This window comes from Stomoxys calcitrans, chromosome 4 (genome assembly GCF_963082655.1).
Source record: "Stomoxys calcitrans chromosome 4, idStoCalc2.1, whole genome shotgun sequence".
Lineage (NCBI taxonomy): Eukaryota > Metazoa > Arthropoda > Insecta > Diptera > Muscidae > Stomoxys > Stomoxys calcitrans.
The window spans coordinates 58,206,493-58,213,520 of NC_081555.1; the positions used below are offsets into that span (position 1 = coordinate 58,206,493).

General features: G+C 36.6%; 1 protein-coding gene across 1 annotated transcript in view; it reads left to right on the forward strand.

The window, feature by feature from the left end:
- The window catches only part of LOC106087133 (uncharacterized), a 32,249-nt gene extending 25,661 nt beyond the window's left edge, over positions 1–6,588 (forward strand). The window contains exon 4 of the transcript XR_009397942.1: positions 6,506–6,588. The gene's annotated coding sequence lies outside the window, so the exon portion shown is untranslated. The remainder of the gene's footprint in view (positions 1–6,505) is intronic.
- The last annotated feature ends 440 nt before the right edge of the window (positions 6,589–7,028 follow it).

The window sequence follows — 7,028 nt, forward strand, 5'->3', positions numbered from 1 at the left end:
CTGTAACTCGTAATAGGTAGTTATTTCCGAAAAAATAAAAATTAAGTCACTCAAGGATAACTACGATATTGTTATCCATTAGGGGATTGATGATCTGCGTCTGTTTCCAATGGAGCGGCAGTCTGGGAGTAGTTTTAGAATGGACTCCAAAGACACAACAGCAGCGGTGGTGGAATCAGACCGTTACATGTTGTCTGCTAATGAGACCTCGACCGGTGGAGTAGCTGCCCCAGGCTCCACTAGCCGACGAACTACTGGTCAGAGGCGGCTTTTGACGAAGTCATGCGGACTAGGCCGAAGCTATTTTATTTCCGCATGCCTATAATTTGCCTAGGCCATCGATCATCTCTGGCAAACCAATACGCTCTTTGAGGGCTTATAATAATAATAGGCGCATTACTCGCAGTTTTATCGAGAGGCGTGCTGCTATGCCCAAAATGAATATGTGACTGTATGTGTGAAATACTCTATTTAAGCATTTTTAATTTTCTCAATATGTAAAGCTCTCATTTTTGTACCAAATTCTTGTAAATTTGTGCACAATTGTCTGTGTCTTTCTTAAAGTTCATACGTTTGTTTGTAGGGGTGTCAATAATATGTAACATTTCTAACGTAAATCGTCTTTTCTGATTGGAGTTTTGTGTATGTCTACGTCTTTAAAATTTGGTGTATGCCCTGTTAAAGTGCAATGTGCTGCAAGTGCAGTTTTTCGTTTTAAAGGTTTGCCTTTAATTTTCTGGTCAGATTTATGAGATAATAATCTTGTTTTTAATTTAGTTTTGGTTGTTCCTACATACATATGTCATTTGACATAAATTAGTTTCATCCCCGTTACATTTAATCTAATAAACTACATTTGATTTGTCCTCGTTTTTCATCCTTGATTTAGTCCTGTGGGTTTTTAAAGCAAACTGGTATTTTTCACTGTTGTATATATTGAAATTGGTAAGCCTTTCCTAAAACCCTGGAATATACGTCGTTTTCTTGAAGATTTTTGATGTTCGTTCGATTTCGTTGTTCGCTGTTTTATTCTTGACGAATTTTATAAAGTCCTTAAAAGCTTTGCTTGAGAAGTCATTTATTCGAAGTATTTGTTGAATTTTTCTTTCCTTTGATGATATATATTGTGACTGATTTTTAGTACTCTGTCGATGAAATTAGTAGCCGTATTTATTATTATTATTCTCGGATGATTTGAATAATGATTTATAAGTCTCCCAGATGCTGTATCTTTTTGATACCAATTTAATTTTAACTTATTTTGATGTCGATGGACGACGGTGTCAGGATAGGGCAATTTGTTGTTTGATTGTGAACTGGGCTTGTGGGTGGAAGGAATTACGAACTTGTAGAGTATTTTCCACTTCTGTTCTTTTCAATACACAAAATATATCGTCCACGATTTTGGTTAGAAATCTTGGTTTTGTTGTCATTTTCTCAATTAAAGCGTCTAGCAAAGTTTCCATTACAATATCGGCGATTATCGGAGAGATGGACGAACCCATTGGCATACATACTTTTGCTCATACAATTTCTCACCGTATGTAATCTAGAATCCTTTATGCATAATGTTAACAATTCTATAAATAAATCCTTTTGTATCTTTGTGTGCTCCTGGATGTCATTGCACTTTTCGGTTATAGTATTTATGGCTAAATTAACCGGTACGCTTGGAAATAGAGAAATATTAATATCTCATTGTCTCTGATTTTCTTGTCATTGATTTTTGATTTGAATTCTATCCCGTCTTTTATGTTGTATTGTGAATCTCTAGTCAAGTTATTTAACATGGATGTTAGATATTTTGATAGTCCATATGTTTGGGAATAAATCGATGAACAAATCGGCCTGAGTGGTATTCCCTCCTTATGGATTTTGGGTAAGCCATAAATTTTTGGGGCAATCGCGGTATAATTCGTCAACAGGTTCTTGTTGGTTATGCTTATTATATTCATATTGAATAATTTCTCTACTAATTAGTTGTTTTTTTGCTTGCAATCCTGAAGTGGGATCCCTTTTTAGACGTTCATATGTTTGCTTCGTATTTTTGTATCGTAGTATTTTTTTACAATACTGCGGTTTTGCCTCATTGTTTCCCTTACTGTGTCAAGTATGTGCGCTGTAAAGGAGAAGTCGATTGTTTTGTTTAAAGTTTGGTAAAAATTAAAAACAAAACAATTAAATAAAACACCAACACCTGTTTTTGTAAATTGTTTGATGACTTCGAGCCAAACCAAGAAGACAAAGTTATAGATTTCCTTTATAGATATTAGAAGACTATTTTGATACTTTGTCTGAACCTTATCTAAAACAACTTACGGAATGTGTATGGTAAATTGTTGGATCTGATTTTTCTAAAGGTTGCTACTATGTTCGGCTTTCGCGGTGAAACTCCATATAAAAAAGTGAGCGGAAAATATTGATGAAAAATGTTTCTTTCATAATAAGCTATTGCAATACATAAATCTGTACGATTGTGAAAGAAAGTTTTGTGCTTTTGGTCTTGCTATTACAACAACATTATTTTTATACAAGTGGAAGATGCTGGCAAAGGCTTTTGGAAAGTAACGAAAATACTTCAAAATATATATGTTTTTACAAATAAAAGCTGAATTTGTACCTTTTTGAATAGTTTTGTGTTTCTTTATTTTTTAATTTCGACGGGGATTTTGGTAGAAATTGCAACAACACGTATGAATTTGAGTACGATCCACACACTCACAGTTGTATATAAGCAGCTGGTAAATTGGTTAGTACCATATGAATTATTTTATGTGTTAATGGCAACATTTTGGCCAAAGAATCACGTTGATATCTCTCAAACGGTGCCTTTTATTACTCCTGAAGATACCTATCTTCCTACGCTTACGGCATCCAGTAATATTGACAATACGTCTTATCGATTAAAGAGAAATCTGAAGAAAACTGGTTATCGATGCAATTTCAAGCGCACAGACTTCTCGATTCTTTGCAATTCCTTATCTTACGTCGTCTGGCCCTCGCTAGATGTGCATATCTGGTTGGATCTGGTTGTCCACTTTCTATGACATATTGCGCTCGTGCCAATCAATCGCATGAGCGACTCTACCTCCGGTCCTCTCTGGTCTTGCAAAGAATAAAGAAGCCTGAGAAACTACAGAAACAGACTTTTTAAGAAGTTTAAGTAGAGATAACTCTAACGTAAATTACGCGAGATATATTAATGCCCGATATAGGTTTCAATGTTTTAGTAACGATTTGTATGGAAGATATTTGGATCGCAAGAGAGATAACCTTAACGACAACCCAAAGAAATTTTTTAGATTTGTCCATTCTAAAAGGAAATGTACTAGCCTCCCTAACACACTTAAATATCTTAATACTGAATCTTCTGATACAGTTTAGATTGCGAATTCATTCGCCGATTTTTTGAGACCACCTACATTGGAGATGCGTCGCTTAACACACCGTATCCTTTTGAAAACATTGGGTTACGTATGTGTTAGCGAATATTTTAATTCGACATACAAAAACCGAAAAGAAAACTGTGGTCGCTACTTGGCGCAGGAATTGACCTATCGGCGGTGATGCTTGGTCATAAAGTCTAAGCTAAATCTGGTACTTTTTGGCTGTTTGTAGGCTGATCCTAATCTTTCAAATCATTGAAAATGTATTGTCTTTGCGAATATCTTAGTTTAACAGTGATAGTTTTGGCGAAACAGTTTCAGTATTTTCATGAAAATAAGAAATATGAAAATAGTTCTACGTTATTGTTTTTGTAAACCTTTTTCCGTCTTCGTCAATTTTATATGCGTTTCATTATAGAGGTTTTCTTGTGTTCCCTTGTCTTTTTCCTTCTTGAATAAAACAACTTATTCGAATCCAATTTACTTTGTTTTATTGTATAATATAAACAAGAATGATTATAAACAAGAATTGCAAAACAAAAAAAAGCTCGTCTCGAAAGAGAAACAAACAAAAATTGTAAAAATTTAATGATCTCGCCTTAACAGGCAAAAAACTTGAAAAATTAAAAATTCGGAAGAGCCCGCACAGGATTCGAACCTAGGCACACGGAGCAACAGCGAGAGCCATTGCCGTTGTCTTAGTGTTCGAAGCCATCAATACAACTTCCAACAGATGAACTAATTCATGTGTTGTACGGAAGAGAGTGTAGTTTACCACAGACAGAATGGCTGCCATTACACAAAAATACATGTATTGGAAAAAGTACAGCTAATATGCAGTGTTGTCGAGCTTGGTTAATGTAGTAATTGTATCATAGATGCGTTTTCGCAATTAATACGATTCAAATACAACATACCAACGCACGAACCTTGAAGCCATCACATCTAAAATGGTTGAAAAGTCTTCTAACCAAAGACGAAACGCGTCCCATAGTGGTTGGTGTGTGTTGCTATCTTTGGCTTTCTTTTTCCATTTGCATCTCCAATCATTGAGCTCGTCTCGAAAGAGCAACAAAAAAAAACGTTACTTTGTATGCGGGTACAGTTGAAGGTGGTGGTTAACAATACGGAAAGATGCGTTCGTTGGCGGAAAGACAACTCCTCGCTATTGCGAATTCTTGCTGCCAGCAACAACACACACAATCAACCAATGCTCGTCACATTAAGAGGCTGTGGTGTTTGCTGGTAGTTTCAACCACTTGAACTGACCTGCGAAACAAAAATGAATCGAGATCTTTCAAAAACAACTCAACGAATTAAACGAATGAAAATGACACCTACAATTACATAGTAACGAAGAAAGCTTTAAATGATCAAACAATCAAAAAGTGTGAATGAAACAATTGTATACAAAAGGCAAACATCGGTTACGGAGCAATGGGTAATCGAATATGAGTGACAATGCAAAATCAAACTATCCGTTAATTCAAACAAGTTCAAGTTACGTTATTTCAAATATTGCTATTAAATAATATTAAACTATTGGGTTGCCCAAAAAGTTATTGCGGATTTTTCATATAGTCGGCATTGACAAATTTTTTCACAGCTTGTGACTCTGTAATTGCATTCTTTCTTCTATCAGTTATCAGCTGTTACTTTTAGCGTGCTTTCGAAAAAAAGTGTAAAAATAGTATATTTGATTAAAGTTTATTAAGTTTTATTAGAAATGCATTAACTTTTTTTTAGAAATCCGCAATTACTTTTTGGGCAACCCAATATATATACATCCGCTACAGTCTTCCCCTTTAACATGCTGGATCTCGGCACGAGAAGTACATCAACACTATAGAAAGTCATGCTTCAATCGGCATCTTTCTTGGTCTGCCACTTTTTGTCACGGGATGAGTTGATGTGGGAGTAGAGTACCTCTAAAAAGCGTAAGAGCAGACGCATGGTAGGTCCCAAGAAGAATATCCAAATTACCTGGCGACGATACTTCGTATGTGGAAGACCCAATCTTACGTCTGATTATGTAAGGGCCATCTCTCTTCGGTTCAAACTTAGAAGAAATACTTCTTGATGAATTACTAAGTAATGCGTTTCTACAAGCACCTCAGTACCAAATTCAAAATCTGGTTGGGCACGTCTATGGTGGTCGGCGCACGCCTTATTACTGTCTTGAGCCTTTGCCTCTCGCTCTTTAGCGTCCTTCAGGGTGTTAACCATAGTCTTGAGATACGAGGATATATCTGGAACACTATTCACAGACAGCAAAGCAGTAGACCTCTTCAAGTCTAGATTAGGCCACAGCCCCCACTTTGTGACCATCTATCATTCGTTGTCCTTCGGCCCTGTTCCTGAAAACTTAGCTTACATGTCGCTAGAGGCACACCCACACATTCCAGTATCCCCGGAATGTGTAAGGTAGTTCCTAGTCTCGCAAGTTCGTCCGTTTTACAATTCCCTGGAATATCTCTGTGGCCCGCCACAGAGAACATGTGAATGTTGAACTGTTTAGCAACTCGTTGAGAGATCTGGGACAGTCGAGGGCGATTTTTGTGTTCAGAAATACGTTCTCCAGGGAGTTAATGGCTACCTGGCTGTTTGAGTAGATATTTATGTCAATCATCGTAATGATATTATATCTTAGCCATTCCACCACTTCCTTAATTGCAAGGATTTATGCTTGATACTGTGACGACGGAAGTCGCTGGCTCGTTTTCTTTCACACCCTGTGATGTCCCATTTGTGTAAAACTAGTATTGTCCCAATTTGTGTTGAATTTGGAATGAATTGTTAATGAATTTTGGATTATTAAATGAATTAAACTATTTTAACTATTAAGCTTTTTTTTCTATTAGTTAATGAATTATAATTGAAAATTATTTCGCTCAGTGTACTCATTTAATGCCAATTAATTTTCGCTGTGTATGTACCTATTTCAAAGAGGAATTATTGTAGTGTATGTTTTTAACTGCACCTGTTTTATTTTTCACAGTGTAACTTGTCATTTCAATTGCTTCTATTTTTCTTTAAGTGTACGTCCTAACCAATCTTAGAACATATATATCTATATAGTGAATTTTACCATATACCTTAATTAAACTTTTTGCAAGCAGGCACTGATTTCCCGAAAAATGAATGGCCCCCATACTTGTTTACAACTTCTTTTCAAAAGTGATCAAAACAAGTTACCGTAGGGCCGCCAACAAATGCAGTGATATACATAGCAGCCAGACTCAACGACTCCACTTGGTATGTAATCAGCAACGAAAGTCAAACAAACGTACATACATTAGTGGTACGTACAAGGGTTATGCTTGTGCGGTGGTCAGCCAGCAGCAGCAGCGAATATACTCAGATCTGCGGGTATGCTGCAAGAGAGAATTTTTTGTGTTGGACTAGCGCTGCCGTGGTGAATTGGAAAATATGTTGCGATGAGTATCAGAAGTCAAGCATCGGAAACGAAGCCAAGTCGAAGCGGGGGAAGCCAAGGAAATATCGGTGAGTAGAATGAACAAGTGCTTAGTGATATAGACAAAAATGACAGTGTTCGCGCGCCGTGTGATATTTGTTAAACTTTGCCGTTTTACCCCCGTAAACAGTGAACTTTCGTGGTCACTGCACCGTACGAGCTTCGGT